The sequence below is a fragment of the Cibotium barometz genome, chromosome 2, assembly GCF_041138505.1.
Source record: "Cibotium barometz isolate CiBa-2024 chromosome 2, ASM4113850v1, whole genome shotgun sequence".
NCBI classification, from domain to species: Eukaryota; Viridiplantae; Streptophyta; class Polypodiopsida; order Cyatheales; family Cibotiaceae; genus Cibotium; species Cibotium barometz.
This window is the reverse complement of record NC_141047.1, coordinates 65,946,333-65,967,523: the sequence shown is the minus strand read 5'-3', so window position 1 is coordinate 65,967,523 and position 21,191 is coordinate 65,946,333.

The following is a 21,191-nucleotide window of genomic DNA, read 5'->3' as shown; positions in this document are numbered from 1 at the left end:
CTCGACAAAATCAGCAAATTGTTTCGGCCATAACTCTCTGATAAGAACTCAGAATATGGTTGTATAACTAGTCAAAAGAACTGGAAGGCATCTAGTCTACAAGCCAACGCAAGTAGAATAGGCAAAAACGTCTGTATATAACCGCAAACATGCCATCTTTAGAAACGTATTGCTTTTCCACATTTTTAGTATGAATGGACTCTAAATATGTAAAAGTACTCTAAATACGACCTCCTATCACCTAAATTTGAATTTCTATTTTTGGAGATACTTATCTCTTAATAGAACTATTCTTGTCTTCTTATTTCTTTTTGGATTTTTGGAGCTAATATTTTTATTCTAACATTTTTCTAATGTGTCTAGCCTTATTGTCTCACTCTTCTCTAAGTACGCTCATTTTCCTTATTGAAATCTATATTAAAAGAGACACATACATGGCTTGGGAGGGACCTTACAATCTACCCCCCTTAAAAGATTCGAGGTGTCCTCATCTCGTGAGCTGGGGTAGTATCTAAGTAAATCCTCCTGTCTCTTTCAAAGTGGTGTCCCCACCACGAGGTAGAAATCTTCTTTTATCTAAACATTCTTCCAAGTCCCTTATTTCATGTGTTTGACTTGTTTTGTTGTGCCTCCAAAAGGTCTATTATTCTAAAGTTAATTGGCCTTATTATCCTGAGTTCATGCATCCATATACCTCTCATATGATATGAACCTTCGAATTCCTTATTCTATACCCCCATGTAATATGGTACTTAACAAATTGTGGTGGAAAAACGTAAGGGAATCAATCCTTTACGCAATCGAACCTATGATAGTAATTTCATAATCTTACTATCGTCTTGTAGAATACCTCTATTCATCATGCACATTAATTCACATGAATCTTGCACCAATCCTCTTCTATTTACTTATAGAAATACTTGTTGAATTCGATTATCTTTAACCCTGCTATCCCTATTTCTTGACCTAATTTTTTCTCGAGCTCATGATTCCTTGTAATAGCCAAGGGTGGGCTTGACGTTCCTCTTGAATTAGGGGACCTCTTCTTGATTAACATGGAAGGACTCATGTCCTTCTCGACACTTTCTATATTAAAAAAAACTTTATCATAGTCTCTGGCTATAATTATGGCTTCTGGAATAGAGGATGGTTTTTGCATTCTTGACGAGGTTATTCAATGGTAGATTAAGCTTCCAAATGAATCGATGGAGAAGAGTTAACTTATTCATCTCCAGAGCAAATTGGAGAAGTTTAACAAAAGTTTAGTGGTATTCTTTTAGGGTCTTCCTTTCTTGGGTTAGCTCCAAAAAATCATTTATTTTATCCTCTCGAAATCCTGGAGACCAAAACCTTTCTCAAAGAAGGTGTACTTTCATGGCATCCCATAACTGATTCTGGTTCCCGTGGTTAGATTGACAACAGTGCTTCCAACTAATTTGGCATTTCTTATGATTTTTAGATGCAAGCAAGGGTGAACTTGCTTCTTTCATCATGTCGATTAAAAGTTCAAAACTATCAAATACTTATCATAGCACCACATTTGAAGGCAGTCAAGATTAATACATCTGAGATCTTCATTTTTTTGAGAACTACACATCTGGTGACACATCCAAAGATTATCACGATTAACACGTTTGAGATGATTAGTTTTCTTAAAATTACACATCTAGTATCTTGGGATTAACACATCTAAGAGCATGATCCTCTAGGAATTACACATCCGAGACCCATGTTTATCTGAGATGGGTTCAAGATCTTGGATGATCGTCCTAGTGTAAAGCATCCACCAATGGATTCCATTCACACGTCAACTATTCAAATCTTAATGAAGTTATAATCTCAATAATTTATAATATGTAAATTAATGAATAATATCCTAAAAATTTCTCTAAACAAAGTTTCGGTCTATCCTTCTAGTCATTCAGTCTCTCACTAGTTTCTTAATTTGATCACCCTATGTTTTCCCTCAAAAGGTTTCCTCCCTTAATCTTATTTCTCAAATTTATTGTACAAATATCTTGCGTGTGCACCCCCAAGAAACAAGCACAATTTCATAGGATGATTGTCTCAACATGTGAGGATATTCAAATCACTTCTATGGCCAGTATAGAGAGATGATTGATTCGTCCTCCTCATATGATAAACAATCACTTGGTTTAATGCCTTGACATTCAACCTTTGAAAAACAAATCCAAGGAACTAAGATCGGCTCTCTAATACCACTTGTAAGGTTCCCCCCTTCTAGGGGAAACACTTAAGATAGTCCACTAAGTCTTATCTTGGAGAAAATTTCCTACTCATCGACACCTTGACCATGTGGAGATTCAAGGATACGATTCATAGGTAAGACCTAGTTCTATCCCATAGGAGGGGAAGTGTGGTCTTTTAAAAATCAAATCAGCCCCATAGGGTAATTGATCATAATTTGGGCAACTACTAGTCTTGATTCCTAGAGACAATGCTTTTATTCTCATCCATGCAAGGCACAGCCGCCCGCCTGCTAGCCTAGTCTTCTTGAATAGAATTGCCCGAGAACCTATTTATCTAGCGTAGGGCTTTCACTTAATATGTTGGAAAGCTACCCGACTAATCGGGTCCATCCGTCTGTAGGATGGTGCCTCCTCCCACTTTCCACCCTACTCATGCGTCAATTTGTTTTCTAATTAATCCTACCACATTGTTTGACATAAATAAACATGTTCCTTAATTAAGGCCCTTTTCATAAGGTTTGTTAAAACAGCCTTTTTCCATAGTACCATAATGCCAAAGACAAGATTTATAAAAAAAGTTTATACATGAATCAATTCCATCCAGGTGTCTTATTCTTTTCCTTTATACTGCCGCCGCGATGATCTAGAATTTGGCCTTCTAGCCTTTACATGCACGGAAAAACCTTACGGGACCATACACCTCATCATCGGCCACTGGGCGAGGACTCAAGCCGGCCTGTCTCCCTCTTAGGCTCCGTTGCTCGATCCTCCTGCCCCCCTCAAAGGGATGTCTATGCACTAGGGTGGGCTAATTCACCGCACTAGCCTAGGCGCTCAGAACTAGGCAACATCACAATCACTCGCCTCAATCGGAAAACTTCATTCTCCCAATGGTATGAGGGATACCATGGGCTGACTCCCGGCCTTACTAATGTTTCCGCCATCCAGATATACAAGCACAAGAACGGGGCAATATCAAGGCAGGGAGAGGCGTCTTAATTTAACCAAGATAACAATCCATTTACAAGCACAAGAACGGGGCAATATCAAGGCAGGGAGAGGTGTCTTAATTTAACCAAGATAACAATCCATTTACTCAACTAAACCATAGGACTAGAATCCACGTTACCTTCTTAAGAAAATAACCCTTTCACAAAGACTTTAACATTTCAACTTGAGATTGCGAGATAAGACATTCTTTATTAAGGCATATGCTGTTGTTTTAAAGAATACAAACTTTAACTAGTAAATCAAATCAAAAAGATCACTATTAACAATTAATAGAGAAGCCGGGGCCATACCTCAATCCCTAAGAATGATATATAATTGAAAAATAAAAAATATATATACCTTATAGAAATTTATCGTTTATCGTTGTCTTTGCTCGTTAATAAGAGATTCAGAACTTGATACCTTCGCTTACGATTGAAATTTATCGTTTATCGTTGTCTTTGCTCGTTAATAAGAGATTCAGAACTTGATACCTTTGCTTACGATTGAAATCATTCGATCATCCCCAAGATTTATCTCCTCTTACTCGTACTCTGACTTTTCTCTCTTTCGAAGATCTATGGCAAAATAGCCTTCTCTTGCAGGGCTACGGCATACTATTCTTTGTTTAAATGAAAGGATATATACATCTCAACCTTGAGGCTACTCGCTACCTTCTTATAGTTTTTCCTGTGTGTAGAGACCCTCGACACAATCATCAAATTGTTTCGGCCATAACTCTCTGATAAGAACTCAGAATATGGTTGTATAACTAGTCAAAAGAACTGGAAGGCATCTAGTCTACAACCCAACGCAAGTAGAATAGGCAAAAACGTCTGTATATAGCCGCAAACATCCCATCTTTAGAAACGTATTGCTTTTCCACATTTTTAGTATGAATGGACTCTAAATATGTAAAAGTACTCTAAATACGACCTCCTATCACCTAATTTCGAATTTCTATTTTTGGAGATACTTATCTCTTGATAGAACTATTGTTGTCTTCTTATTTTTTTTAGGATTTTTGGAGCTAATATTTTTATTATAACATTTTCCTAATGTTTCTAGCCTTATTGTCTCACTCTTCTCTAAGTACACTCTCTTTCCTTATTGAAATCTATATTAAAAGATACACATACATGGCTTGAGAGGGACTTTACAATCTACCCCACTTAAAAGATTCGAGATGTCCTCATCTCGTGAGCTGGGGTAGTATCTAAGTAAATCCTCCTGTCTCTTTCAAAGTGGTGTCCCCACCACTGGGTAGAAATCTTCTTTTATCTAAACATTGTTCCAAGTCCCCTATTTCATGTGTTTGGCTTGTTTTGTTGTGCCTCCAAAAGGTCTATTCTTCTAAAGTTAATTGGCCTTATTGTCCCAAGTTCAAGCATCCATATACCTCTCATATGATATGAACCTTCGAATTCCTTATTCTATACCCCCATGTAATATGGTACTTAACAAATTGTCGTGGAAAAACGTAAGGGAATCAATCCTTTATGCAATCGAACTTATGATAGCAATTTCATAATCTTACTATCGTCTTGTAGAATATCTCTATTCATCATGCACATTACTTCACATGAATCTTGCACCAATCGTCTTCTATTTACTTATAGAAATACTTGTTGAATTCGATTATCTTTAACCCTGCTATCCCTATTTCTTGACCTAATTTTTGCTCTAGCTCATGATTCCTTATAGCCAAGGGTGGGCTTGACGTTCCTCTTGAATTAGGGGACCTCTTCTTGATTAACATGGAAGGACTCATGTCCTTCTCGACACTTTCTTTATAAAAAAAACTTTATCATAGTCTCTGGCTATAATTATGGCTTATGAAATAGAGGATGGTTTTTGCATTCTTGACGAGGTTATTGAATGGTAGATTAAGCTTCCAAATGAATCGATGGAGAAGAGTTACCTCATTCATATCTAGAGCAAATTGGAGAAGTTTAGTGGTATTCTTGGGTCTTTCTTTTAGGGTCTTTCTTTCTTGGGCTAGCTCCAAAAATTCATTCATTTTATCATCGTGGAGACCAAAACCTTTCTCGAAGAAGGTGTACTTTCATGGCATCCCATAACTGATTCTGGTTCCCATGGTTAGATTTACAACAGTGCTTCCAACTAATTTGGCATTTCTTACAATTTTTAGATGCAAGCAAGGGTGAACTTGCTTCTTTCATCGTGTCCATTAAAAGTTCAAAACTATCAAATACTTATCATAGCACCACATTTGAAGGCAGTCAGGATTAATACATCTGAGATCTTGATTTTTTTGAGAATTACACATCTGGTGCCTTGAGATTGACACATCCAAAGATTATCAGGATTAACACATCTGAGATGATTAGTTTTCAGAAAATTACACATCTAGTATCTTGGGATTAACACATCTAAGAGCATGATCCTCAAGGAATTACACATCCGAGACCCATGTTTATCTGAGATGGGTTCAAGATCTTGGATGATCGTCCTAGTGTAAAGCATCCACCAATGGATGCCATTCACACGTCAACTATTAAAATTTTAATGGAGTTATAATCTTAATAATTTATAATATTCAAATTAATGAATAATATCCTGAAAATTTCTATAAACAAAGTTTTGGTCTATCCTTCTAGTCATTCAGTCTCTCACTAGTTTCTGAATTTGATCACCCTATGTTTTCCCTCAAAAAGTTTACTCCCCTAATCTTATTTCTCAAATTTATTGTACAAATATCTTGGATGTGCACCCCCAAGATACAAGCACAATTTCATAGGATGATTGTCTCAACACGTGAGGATATTCAAATCACTTCCTCAATCGGTCAACCTCATTCTCCCAATGGTATGAGGGATACCACGGGCTGACTCCGGGCCTTACTAACATCTCCGCCATCCAGATATACAAGCACAAGTACGAGGCATTATCAAGGCAGGGAGAGGTTATACCTGTATCTTAATCTAACCAAGATAACAATTCATTTACTCAACTAAACCATAGGACTAGAATCCACGTTACCTTCTTAAGAAAACAACCCTTTCACAAAGATTTTAACATTTCAACTTGAGATTGCGAGATAAGACATTCTTTATTAAGGCATATGCTGTTGTTTAAAAGAATACAAACTTTAACTAGTAAATCAATCAAATAGATCAATATTAACAATTAATAGAGAAGCCTTTGCCATACCTCGACCCCTAAGAATGATATATAATTGAAAAATAAAAAAAATATATACCTTATAGAAATTTATCGTTTATCGTTGTCTTTGCTCGTTAATAAGAGATTTAGAACCTCATATATGAGAATAGAGAGTCTTCTAATACCTTCGCTTAACGATTGAAATCATTCGATCATCCCCAAGATTTATCTCCTCTTACTTGTACTCTGACTTTTCTCTCTTTCGAAGATCTATGGCAAAATAGCCTTCTCTTGCAGGGCTACGGCATACTATTCTTTGTTTACAAGAAAAACTATGGAGTTTTTGGTCTCTTCCTCCGAAAGACCATAGCAATCTAACCTTCTCTTCTAAGAGATTAGATAAGAATGAAGGGGTATATACATCTCAACCTTGAGGCTACTTGCTACCTTCTTACAGTTTTCCTGTGTGTAGAGACCCTCAAAAGAATCAGCAAATTGTTTCGGCCATAACTCTCTGATAAGAACTCATAATATGGTTGTATATCTAGTCAAAAGAAGTCATAATATGGTTGTATATCTAGTCAAAAGAACTGGAAGGCATCTAGTCTACAAGCCAATGCAAGTAGAATAGGCAAAAACGTCTGTATATAGCCGCAAACGTGCCATCTTTAGAAACGTATTGCTTTTCCACATTTTTAGTATGAATGGACTCTAAATATGTAAAAGTACTCTAAATATGACATCCTATCACCTAAATTCAAATTTTTTTTTTGGAGATACTTATCTCTTAATAGAACTATTCTTGTCTTCTTATTTCTCTTAGGATTTTTGGAGCTAATATTTTTATTCTAACATTTTCCTAATGTTTCTAGCCTTATTGTCTCACTCTTCTCTAAGTATACTCTCTTTCCTTATTGAAATCTATATTAAAAGAGGCACATACATGGCTTGGGAGGGACCTTACAATCTACCCCACTTAAAAGATTCGAGATGTCTTCATCTCGTGAGCTAGGGTAGTATCTAAGTAAATCCTCCTGTCTCTTTCAAAGTGGTGTCTCCACCACTAGGTAGAAATCTTCTTTTATCTAAACATTGTTCCAAGTCCCTTATTTCATGTGTTTGGCTTGTTTTGTTGTGCCTCCAAAAGGTCTATTCTTCTAAAGTTAATTGGCCTTATTATCCTAAGTTCAAGCATCCATATACCTCTCATATGATATGAACCTTCGAATTCCTTATTCTATCCCCCCATGTAATATGGTACTTAACAAATTATCGTGGAAACACGTAAGGAATTCAATCCTTTACGCAATCGAACCTATGATAGCAATTTCATAATCTTACTATCGTCTTGTAGAATACCTGTATTTATCATGCACATTACTTTACATCAATCTTGCACCAATCCTCTTCTATTTACTTATAGAAATACTTGTTGAATTCGATTATCTTTAACCCTGCTATCCCTATTTCTTGACCTAGTTTTTGCTCTAGCTCATGATTCCTTGTAGCCAAGGGTGGGCTTGATGTTCCTCTTTTATTAGGGGACCTCTTCTTGATTAACATGGAAGGACTCATGTCGAGAAGGACTCATGTCCTTCTCGACACTTTCTATATAAAAGTAAAACTTTATCATAGTCTCTCGCTATAATTATGGCTTCTGAAATAGAGGATGGTTTTTGCATTCTTGACGAGGTTATTCAATGGTAGATTAAGCTTCCAAATGAATCGATGGAGAAGAGTTACCTCATTCATCTCTAGAGCAATTTGGAGAAGTTTAAAAAAAGTTTAGTGGTATTCTTTTAGGGTCTTCCTTTCTTGGGTTAGCTCCAAAAATTCATTCATTTTATCATCGTGGAGGCCAAAACCTTTCTCGAAGAAGGTGTACTTTCATGGCATCCCATAACTGATTCTGGTTCCCATGGTTAGATTTACAACAGTGCTTCCAACTAATTTGGCATTTCTTACGATTTTTAGATGCAAGCAAGGGTGAACTTGCTTCTTTCATCGTGTCCATTAAAAGTTCAAAACTATCAAATACTTATCATAGCACCATGTTAGGGGCAAGGCAAAGAAGGCATTTTGGAAGGCACAATGGACGACAAGTGTGAAAGCCGGATTGAGATCCGAAGAGTTGTGGCCTTTTAGCCTTTTGGCGATCTATGTATTTGGCGGATTAGTTATCATGCAGCGTGTTCTGTAGGAAGCGCAAGATTCAGTATTTTGTCATGTGTTTTGGCAGTTTGTAGTAGATGAAGTTTCAGTTTCTGTTTTTGTTTTTCCTTCATGATGATGTAGCCTTGTTTTGGATTGATGAAGAAGCAGAATTTTCGGTGTCTTTGCAATTCATGTTTTGTCACATTCATTGTCTTTGTTCATGAAGAATGTTAGTGATGATTCTCTTCTCTTGGCACGCGAGTAAACACTGGCGATCACGGTGATAGTGGTGTGATACCATGGTCGAATTCATCATCTTCTGTGCATGGGTGACGTTTCGTATCTCCAACAGAATTCAGCGTGAAATCAGATAGTCAGCCTGGAGAGGTCACAGCAACCCACTCGCATTTACAATTTGAGGTCAAATTCATCAAGATATGGAGAGGAATATTGGAATGTTTGGGCTCAAGGTGCAGCAAGTGATGACACAGAAGGGGCTGACCAGAATGCATATGTAGAAGACTTGGAAGATGTGGAAGAATATGATGGTTCAGACGGAGAAGATCGTCGAATTAGGCAGTTTATTGGAGGAGCATTTATCCATGGAGCTTTGCGATCAAGAAGAAGACTGCAATTTGATCCTTTAGGAGCACCAAGACAGTTGCGGGTGCGCATTCCATTGGCATTCTCAACACCATCTTCGGTGACACCACAAGTGTCATCAAATTCGTCATCTTCAGTTTCAACACCAGCAAGTCCAGCGTCTCCGAGAATGGCGGCAGCTCAGGCAAGGCAAGACCTCCGAGTCAGATTCAAGACCTTTTCAGGAACGTCTAAAGAAGACCCTGATTGCCATATAGCTCAATTTGAGAGGAAATGGCAGGCCAGTCAATTTGACGGAGTGTACGATGCCCAGACCAAGAGAATGCAATTTGAAGCCACCTTGGAAGGCAAGGCTATGCAATGGTTGAATAATTATGGAGCAGCACATTTTGCTGACTACAATGCATTGAAAGTGGCATTTCTGAATAGATTCCGGAAGGAGAAGACTCCTTTTGAGGTACTCACAAAGCTGAAAGAAATTCAGCAAAAGAAGATGTTTGTCGAGGATTATGCCCAAAAATTCAACAGGTATCTGAATCGGTTAACTGCTCAAGAAAGACCGACAGATGAAATGCTGGCTGGATATTTCATGAATGGATTGAGGAAAGAATTGCGACATGCAGTTGCAGGAGTAGATATTGCAGGAGGAATGGATGACTTAATTGAAACAGCTACAAGGGCTGAGAAAAGATTTGGAGTGGCTTCTTTGAGAAAGTCTTCTAGGAGAGATACAAAGAAGAAGTCTAGGAGAAGCAAGAGGTCAAAAAGTGATGACAGTGATGATGACTCTGGTGATGATTCAGAGGAGTCAGAAACAGATGAATCTGAGGATGAGGAAAACTCTGAAAATGACAGTGATCAAGAATCAGACAGTGAGTCAAAGAAAAAGTACCGCAAGAAGAAGCGGAAGGAGGAAGAAAAGAAATCCAAATCGGATGAAAAGGAGGCTGAAACCAAAATGGAGAAGTTGTTGGCTAAGAAATTGAAGGAATTAGGAGTCACAAAGGAAGTCAACAAGAAGAAAGATCAGTGTGAAATTTGTGAGAAATTCCACAAGACAAAGGATTGCTGGTATAACCCGAATTACAGGGGACCGGTTCCACCAAGAGTCCAACAAGTCATGGCGGAAGCTAGTGGAGTTGTTCCTGAGCAGCAAAGTCCTCAGCAAAATGTAGGTTGGTCAAATCCCATGAATAATTGGCGACCTCAGGGAAGGCAGTTTCGTCCTCGGTTTAATCCAAATTTTCGTCCTCGATGGCAAGGTGGTAGACCACCTTGGGGACCAAATTGGCAGCAGACACAGTCACAACCAAATTGGCAACAAGGTTGGCAAAATAATCAACAGGGATGGCAGCAACAACAGCCGAATTGGCAGCAACCTACACAAAGCTGGAATCAGCAGAGTTGGAATTCACCACCGTGGATGCAGCAAAATGCAGCACAACAGTTACCTCAGTTGACAGCACCAGTGACAACTCAGCCAAGCACTGAGAATGTGCCAACAACAAATGTAGTGAACATTGTGATGGCTGAAGAAACATTAAAAGGAGTGGAAGTACTGGAATGCATGCCGGAATGCGATTGTTCGGATTGCAACAAATTAAAGGTAGATGCAATGGCTGTCACTAGATCAAAAGCACGATTGAAAGCTCCCATAGATTGGGAAGAGCAGAAGGATGTGCGGAATGAAGTAAGCAAAGCAGTTTTGAAAGAGCAGAAGAAGCTTACCCATAAGGAAGCAGAAGAGGAAGACTCTGATAAAGTTCTTGGGAATGGCAAGTCAGAGGATTTGTTTGAGCGTCTTATGATGACACCAATGCATTTCACATTGGATCAGCTACTTTCTTTGGTTCCGATTTTCAGAGACAAATTTTACTCAGCAACAAAGGGTTTGTCAAGCAAGCAAGGCATAAAGACATTGGAGGATAGTGTGGATGCATATCAAGTGGATCCGGAAGATGTTGACTTCACAATTCCGACTGTCAAAGTTTATTGGAATGAACAGGTATATCAGGATGTACTGCTTGATGGCGGTTCAGGAGTCAATATATTGGCAGAGTCAGAATTCCTCAAAATGAAACATGTTAAGTTGGAACCAGCACCGTTTCAGGTTAGGATGGCAGATCAGAGACGTGTGCAGCCAATCGGAATGTTGAGGAAGCAAGTAATTAGAGTGCAAGACTTGAGTTTTCAAGTAAATTTTGTTGTCATCAGAATGAAGGAAGAAGACAGTTCTTATGTCATGCTATTAGGCCGACCTTGGTTCAAGACAGCTAGGCTGAAACAAGATTGGGAGAAGAATGAGATTGTGATCAAGAAGGGAGGAAAAGTGGCAAAAGTGCCAATGATTTCTAAAGTGACAGTTCCAAACTCCATAAGACCAATGTTGGTTCAGACTCTCAATTTGGCATCAGAGGTGGAAGATGAAGAGGAGACTGAATTCTTTGATGCCAATCCAACAGTCATTCCAATTTTTGAGGTTGATGTGGTAGATATTGTCAGCAGATATGTTGATCGGAATGCAAAGCAGAAGGCTCATTTGGATACTGGACAGCAAAGTTCAGAAGTGTTTAAAAAATCAGAGGAGGATGTTCAAGAAGAAGATTTGACACCACAAGAGGCAATAGATAGAGCTGAATCTTTGTATGATAAGTTAGAAAGCAGCATATCAAGGGTCCAGGAGGATGACCTGCAAGAATTGAATCTAGGCACAAAGGAGCAGCCTAGGATGGTCAGAGTGAGTGTCAATTTAGATGACAAGTTCAAGGAGGAACTGAAGGCATTACTCATTGAATTCATAGATTGTTTTGCATGGGACTATTCAGATTTGAAGGGAATGGATCCAAATGTGTACAAACATCAGATCAATTTGAAAGAAGATGCAAAACCAGTAATTCAGCAGAGATACAGAATGAATCCAAATTATGCACAGCAAGTCAAGGCTGAATTGGATAAATTGTTGGCAGTAGGATTCATTATACCAGTTGATCAGGCAGAATGGTTGTCACCAATAGTAGTCGTACCTAAGAAGTCAGGTAAGATCCGGGTATGTGTCGACTACAGGAAGCTGAATGCAGCGACAATTGCAGATCCTTTTCCATTACCTTTCATGGATTCAGTATTGGATGATGTAGCTGGGCATGAGATGTACAGTTTCTTGGATGGTTTTTCCGGCTATAATCAGATAAGTGTCGCACAGAAGGACATAATGAAGACAGCATTCATTACAGAATGGGGAGCTTATGCTTACACAGTGATGAGCTTTGGACTAAGAAATGGTCCACCATCATTTTCCAAAGCAGCAAACAAAACTTTTGAGCCTCATTTGACGACATTCATGCGGATTTTCATGGATGACTTCTCGGTGTTTGGTCAGAAGGATAAGCACCTGGAATATTTGAGGAAATGTTTAGAGAGATGCAGAATGTTCAGGATGGCACTGAATCCATACAAATGTGCAATTGCAGTTCAAAGAGGCAAACTATTGGGACATATTATTTCAAAGGAAGGCATGTCGATTGACAGGGATAAAGTTAGTGCCATTCAGAAGGCTGCAGCTCCGACTGACGTGAAAGGAGTCTTGAGAGTTGTTGGCCAGGTTAAATGGCACAGCCGATACTTGAGATATTTGGCGGATGTGACAGCGCCTTTGACACATTTGACAAAAAAGGATGTGGAATTCACGTGGGGAGCAGCACAGCAGAAGTCATTTCAGTTGCTGAAGAAAATGCTGGTGGTAGCACCAATATTGCAACCGCCGGATTGGGAATTGTCATTCCATGTTTTTGTGGATGCTTCTGATAGTGCAGTAGGAGCTGTTTTAATGCAGGAAAAAGTTAAGGGATGGTACCGACCATTGTACTATGCAAGTCGGATGTTGAAGCCAGCTGAAAAGAACTACACAGTGACAGAGCGAGAGGCATTGGGAATGATATTTGCTTTGGATAAGCTAAGGCATTATTTGCTGGGCAATAAAGTGATTTTTCATGTGGATCACCAAGCCTTAGTCTTTTTGGAGAAGAAGCCAAAGCTGGAAGGCAGATTGGCCAGATGGATGTTGTTGCTTCAGGAGTTTGACTACATTATAATTCATACTCCAGGAAATCAGCATGCAGTAGCGGATTATTTGAGTCGGTTAGAACACTGGAAGGAATCACCAGGAGTGTCAAATGATTTGCCAGATGCAGAGTTATTTCAGGTTGTTGGAGAAGTTTATGACAACTGGTATGACCAAATGGTGCAATTTTTGACAGATGGAATTTTGCCATCAGTGATGTCAACAGACCAGAAGAAAAAGTTTGCTTTGAGAAGCAGACCATTCTTAATTATTGCTGGATCACTGTACAGAAGAGGGGCAGATCAGATTATAAGGCGGTGTGTTCCAGATGAGGAGCAACAGTTAGTCTTACAAGAAGCACATTTGGGTGCAGCAGGAGGTCATTTCTCGGGTGAAATTACAGGCAGAAAGGTCATGCAAGCAGGATTATGGTGGCCATTTTTGCTCAGGGATGCATATAAGTATGCACAATCATGCATTCAATGTCAGAGAATGGGTCAACCTACACAGTCAGATAGAATGCAAGATCATCCAGTTTTGCCTTTGGAGCCTTTTCAGAAATGGGGACTAGATTTTGTTGGTCCAATTAAGCCTAAAGGAAGAAGGACAGGAGCCAGATACATATTGGTGGCGACAGATTATGCGACAAAATGGGCAGAAGCAATTCCGCTGAGGGATAATAAAGCTGCAAGTGTGGCTAGATTTTTGTACAAGCACATCATGACTAGGTTTGGATGCCCTATTGAATTGGTGTCTGACCAGGGAGTGCATTTCCTGAATTCAGTTATTGAAGAGTTGACTTCCAAGCATATGATTATGCATAAGAATTCTACACCATATCATCCACAGGCGAATGGGCAGGCAGAAAGCACAAATAAAGTTCTTGTCAGAATTATGAAGAAAATTGTGTCAGAAAATAGGTCCGATTGGGATGACAAGTTGGATTCCGCATTGTGGTCATTCCGTACAGCTTATAAAGTGGCAACAGGATTGACTCCTTTTCAGCTTGTGTATGGTTTGGAGGCAGTTGTCCCAGTGGAATATATTATTCCTAGTTTGCGGATTGCGGTTAAGCATCGACTCAGTCCAGAGGAATCAGTACTTCATAGACAGAGGCAGTTGCTGAAGCTGGAAGAAGACAGATTGGTGAGTGCTTACATGAATCAAGTAATGCAAAACAGGAGGCAGGCCTGGATTGGCAGGCAGATTAAATTCAAGATTTTTCAGAAAGGAGATTGGGTGATGATGTACAATTCGAAATTGGGCCAGCATCCTGGTAAGCTGAAGCTGCGGTATTTCGGGCCGTATCAGATTGTCGAAGAGATGGGTCAAGGAACATTCCGATTACAGGATGTTTTTGGAACAATGGTGCAGAAGCCTGTAAATGGATTCAGGTTGAAGAAATTTTATGGCAAAGTGCCTGAGATCCCGAGATGGATGTTAAATAAAGCAAGTGATGTGGGAGTTAAGTGTGTGAATGATGCTGATAAAGGCACAGGGGAGCTGGATAAAGACGAGAAGACAGAGGGGAAGACAGACAAGGAGGCAGTGAAGATTTCGGAGAAGGCACTAGATGCGGATGCGGATCAAGGGACTGCGGGTAATGAGTCCGCCTAGCGCTCCATCGGACAGTGCCACGTGTTAGGGGCAAGGCAAAGAAGGCATTTTGGAAGGCACAATGGACGACAAGTGTGAAAGCCGGATTGAGATCCGAAGAGTTGTGGCCTTTTAGCGTTTTGGCGATCTATGTATTTGGCGGATTAGTTATCATGCAGCGTGTTCTGTAGGAAGCGCAAGATTCAGTATTTTGTCATGTGTTTTGGCAGTTTGTAGTAGATGAAGTTTCAGTTTCTGTTTTTGTTTTTCCTTCATGATGATGTAGCCTTGTTTTGGATTGATGAAGAAGCAGAATTTTCGGTGTCTTTGCAATTCATGTTTTGTCACATTCATTGTCTTTGTTCATGAAGAATGTTAGTGATGATTCTCTTCTCTTGGCACGCGAGTAAACACACCACATTTGAAGGCAGTCACGATTAATACATCTGAGATCTTCATTTTTTTGAAAATTACACATCTGGTGCCTTGAGATTGATACATCCAAAGATTATCAAGATTAAGACGTCTGAGATGATTAGTTTTCTGAAAATTACACATCTAGTATCTTGGGATTAACACATCTAAGAGCATGATCCTCTAGGAATTACACATAAGAGACCCATGTTTATCTGAGATGAGTTCAAAATCTTGGATGATCGTCCTAGTGTAAAGCATCCACCAATGGATTCCATTCACACGTCAACTATTCAAATCTTAATGGAGTTATAATCTTAATAATTTATAATATTCAAATTAATGAATAATATCCTAAAAATTTCTATAAACAAAGTTTCGGTCTATCCTTCTAGTCATTCAGTCTCTCACTAGTTTCTTAATTTGATCACCCTATGTTTTCCCTCAAAAAGTTTCCTCCCCTAATCTTATTTCTCAAATTTATTGTACAAATATCTTGGATGTGAACCCCCAAGATACAAGCACAATTTCATAGGATGATTGTCTCAACACGTGAGGATATTCAAATCACTTCCTCAATCGGTCAACCTCATTCTCCCAATGGTATGAGGGATACCACGGCTGACTCCGAGCCTTACTAACATCTCCGCCATCCAGATATACAAGCACAAGTACGAGGCAGTATCAAGGCAGGGAGAGGTTATACCTGTATCTTAATCTAACCAAGATAACAATTCATTTACTCAACTAAACCATAGGACTAGAATCCACGTTACCTTCTTAAGAAAACAACCCTTTCACAAAGATTTTAACATTTCAACTTGAGATTGCGAGATAAGCCATTCTTTATTAAGGCATATGCTGTTGTTTAAAAGAATACAAACTTTAACTAGTAAATCAATCAAATAGATCAATATTAACAACTAATAGAGAAGCCTTTACCATACCTGGACCCCTAAGAATGATATATAATTGAAAAATAAAAAATATATATACCTTATAGAAATTTAGCGTTTATCGTTGTCTTTGCTCGTTAATAAGAGATTCAAAACCTCATATATGAAAATAGAGAGTCTTCTAATAGCTTCGCTTAACGATTGAAATCATTCGATCATCCCCAAGATTTATCTCCTCTTACTCGTACTCTGACTTTTCTCTCTTTCGAAGATCTATGGCAAAATAGCCTTCTCTTGCAGGGCTACGGCATACTATTCTTTGTTTAAAAGAAAAACTATGGAGTTTTTGGTCTCTTCCTCCGAAAGACCATAGCAATCTAACCTTCTCTTCTAAGAGATTAGATAGGAATGAAGGGGTATATACATCTCAACCTTGAGGCTACTTGCTACCTTCTTACAGTTTTTCCTGTGTGTAGAGACCCTCAAAAGAATCAGCAAATTGTTTCGACCATAACTCTCTGATAAGAACTCATAATATGGTTGTATATCTAGTCAAAAGAACTGGAAGGCATCTAGTCTACAAGCCAATGCAAGTAGAATAGGCAAAAACGTCTGTATATAGCCGCAAACGTGCCATCTTTAGAAACGTACTGCTTTTCCACATTTTTAGTATGAATGGACTCTAAATATGTAAAAGTACTCTAAATATGACATCCTATCACCTAAATTCGAATTTTTATTTTTGGAGATACTTATCTCTTAATAGAACTATTATTGTCTTCTTATTTCTTTTAGGATTTTTGGAGCTAATATTTTTATTCTAACATTTTCCTAATGTTTCTAGCCTTATTGTCTCACTCTTCTCTAAAAACACTCTCTTTCCTTATTGAAATCTATATTAAAAGAGGCACATACATGGCTTGGGAGGGACCTTACAATCTACCCCACTTAAAAGATTCGAGATGTCCTCAACTCGTGAGCTAGGGTAGTATCTAAGTAAATCCTCCTGTCTCTTTCAAAGTGGTGTTCCCACCACTAGGTAGAAATCTTCTTTTATTTTAGCATTGTTCCAAGTCCCTTATTTCATGTGTTTGACTTGTTTTGTTGTGCCTCCAAAAGGTCTATTCTTCTAAAGTTAATTGGCCTTATTATCCTAAGTTCAAGCATCCATATACCTCTCATATGATATGAACCTTGGAATTCCTTATTCTATACCCCCATGTAATATGGTACTTAACAAATTGTCGTGGAAAAATTTAAGGGAATCAATCCTTTACGCAATCGAACCTATGATAGCAATTTCATAATCTTACTATCGTCTTGTAGAATACCTCTATTTATCATGCACATTACTTCACATGAATCTTGCACCAATCCTCTTCTATTTACTTATAGAAATACTTGTTGAATTCGATTATCTTTAACCCTGCTATCCCTATTTCTTGACCTAATTTTTGCTCTAGCTCATGATTCCTTGTAGCCAAGGGTGGGCTTGACGTTCCTCTTGTATTAGGGGACCTCTTCTTCATTAACATGGAAGGACTCATGTCCTTCTCGACACTTTCTATATAAAAGTAAAACTTTATCATAGTCTCTCGCTATAATTATGGCTTCTGAAATAGAGGATGGTTTTTGCATTCTTGACGAGGTTATTCAATGGTAGATTAAGCTTCCAAATGAATCGATGGAGAAGAGTTACCTCATTCATCTCTAGAGCAAATTGGAGAAGTTTAATAAAAGTTTAGTGGTATTCTTTTAGGGTCTTCCTTTCTTGGGTTAGCTTCAAAAATTCATTCATTTTATCATCGTGGAGGCCAAAACCTTTCTCGAAGAAGGTGTACTTTCATGGCATCCCATAACTGATTCTAGTTCCCGTGGTTAGATTGACAACAGTGCTTCCAACTAATTTGGCATTTCTTACGATTTTTAGATGCAAGCAAGGGTGAACTTGCTTCTTTCATCGTGTCCATTAAAAGTTCAAAACTATCAAATACTTATCATAGCACCACATTTGAAGGCAGTCACGATTAATACATCTGAGATCTTCATTTTTTTGAGAATTACACATCTGGTGCCTTGAGATTGACACATCCAAAGATGATCAAGATTAACAGTGCTGAGATGATTAGTTTTCTGAAAATTACACATCTAGTATCTTGGGATTAACACATCTAAGAGCATGATCCTCTAGGAATTACACGTCCGAGACCCATGTTTATCTGGGATGGGTTCAAGATCTTGGATGATCGTCCTAGTGTAAAGCATCCACCAATGGATGCCATTCACACGTCAACTATTCAAATCTTAATGGAGTTATAATCTTAATAATTTATAATATTCAAATGTTTTCCCTCAAAAGGTTTCCTCCCCTAATCTTATTTCTCAAATTTATTGTACAAATATCTTGCGTGTACACCCCCAAGATACAAGCACAATTTCATAGGATGATTGTCTCAACATGTGAGGATATTCAAATCACTTCTATGGCCAGTAGAGATGATTGATTCATCCTCCTCATATGATAAACAATGACTTGTTTTAATCCCTTGATAGTTAACCTTTGAAAAACAAATCCTAGGAACTAAGATGGGCTCTCTGATACCACTTGTAAGGTTCCCCCCTTCCAAAATAGGGGAAACACTTAAGATAGTCCACTAAGTCTAATCTTGGAGAAAATTTCCTACTCATCGACACCTTGACCATGTGGAGATTCAAGGATACGATTCATAGGTAAGACCTAGTTCTATCCCACAGGGGGAGTGTGGTCTTCTAAAAATCAAATCAGCCCCATAGGGTAATTGATCATAATTTGGGCAACTACTAGTCTTGATTCCTAGAGATAACCCTTTTTTTCTCATCCATGCAAGGCACAGCTGCTGGCCTAGTCATCTTGAATAGAATTGCCTGAGAATCTATTTATCTAGCGTAGGGCTTTCACTTAATATGTTGGAAAACTACCAGACTAATCGGGTCCACCCGTCTGTAGGATGGTGCTGTCAAGGCATTCCATCCTGCCACTTTCCACCCTACTCATGTGTCAATTTGTTTTCTAATTAATCCTACCACATTGTTTGACATAAATAAACATTTTCCTTAATTAAGGCCCTTTTCACAAGGTTTGTTAAAACAGTCTTTTTCCACAGTACCATAATGCCAAAGACAAGATTTATAAAAAAAGTTTATACATGAATCAATTCCATCCAAGGCAAACCGGCTCTCTTATTCTTTTCCTTTATGCTGCCGCGATGATCTAGAATTCGACCTTCTAGCCTCTACATGCTGGGCAAAACCTTACAGGACCATACACCTCATCATCGGCCACTAGGCGAGCACTCAAGCCGGCCTATCGCCCTCTTAGGCTCCGTCGCTCGATCCTCCTGCCCCTCAAAGGGATGTCTATGCACTAGGGTGGGCTAATTTACCGCACTAGCCTAGGTGCTCAGAACTAGGTAGCATCACAATCACTCGCCTCAATTGGCGAACCTCATTCTCCCAATGGTATGAGGGATACCACGGGCTGACTCCGGGCCTTACTAACGTCTCCACCGTCCAGATATACAAGCAGAAGAACGGGGCAGTATCAAGGCAGGGAGAGGTTATACCTGTATCTTAATTTAACCAAGATAACAATCCATTTACTCAACTAAACCATAGGACTAGAATCCACGTTACCTTCTTAAGAAAACAACCCTTTCACAAAGATTTTAGCATTTCAACTTGAGATTGCGAAATAAGACATTCTTTATTAAGGCATATGCTGTTGTTTAAAAGAATACAAACTTTAACTAGTAAATCAATCAAATAGATCACTATTAATAATTAATAGAGAAGCTGGGGCCATACCTCAACCCCTAAGAATGATATATAATTGAAAAATAAAAAATATATATACCTTATAGAAATTAATGGTTTATTGTTGTCTTTACTCATTAATAAGAGATTCAGAACCTGATATATGAGAATAGAGAGTCTTCTAATACCTTCGCTTACGATTGAAATCATTCGATCATCCCCAAGATTTATCTCCTCTTACTCGTACTCTGACTTTTCTCTCTTTCGAAGATCTATGGCAAAATAGCCTTCTCTTGTAGGGCTACGGCATACTATTCTTTGTTTAAAAGAAAAACTATGGAGTTTTTGGTCTCTTCCTCCGAAAGACCATAGCAATCTAACCTTCTCTTCTAAGAGATTAGATAAGAATGAAGGGATATATACATCTCAACCTTGAGGCTACTTGCTACCTTCTTACAATTTTTTTTGTGTATAGAGATCCTCGACAGAATCAACAAATTATTTCAGCCATAACTCTCTGATAAGAACTCAGAATATGGTTGTATAACTAGTCAAAAGAACTGGAAAGCATCTAGTCTACAAGCCAACGCAAGTAAAATAGGCAAAAACGTCTGTATATAGCCACAAACGTGCCATCTTTAAAAAAATTATTGCTTTTCCACATTTTTAGTATGAATGGACTCTAAATATGTAAAAATACTCTAAATACGACCTCCTATCACCTAAATTCGAATTTTTATTTTTGGAGATACTTATCTCTTAATAGAACTATTCTTGTCTTCTTATTTCTTTTAGGATTTTTGGAGCTAATATTTTTATTCTAACATTTTCCTAATGTTTCTAGCCTTATTGTCTCACTCTTCTCTAAGTACACTCTCTTTCCTTATTGAGATCTATATTAAAAGAGACACATACATGGCTTGGGAGGGACCTTACAATCTACCCCACTTAAAAGATTCGAGATGTCCTCATCTCGTGAGCTGGGGTAGTATCTAAGTAAATCCTCTTGTCTCTTTCAAAGTTATGTCCCCACCACTAGGTAGAAATCTTCTTTTATCTAAACATTGTTCCAAGTCCCTTATTTCATGTGTTTGGCTTGTTTTGTTGTGCCTCCAAAAGGTCTATTATTCTAAAGTTAATTGGCCTTATTATCCTAAGTTCATGCATCCATATACCTCTCATATGATATGAACCTTCGAATTCCTTATTCTATACCCCCATGTAATATGGTACTTAACAAATTGTCGTGGAAAAATGTAAGGGAATCAATCCTTTACGCAATCAAACCTATGATAGTAATTTCATAATCTTACTATCGTCTTGTAGAATACCTCTATGCATCATGCACATTAC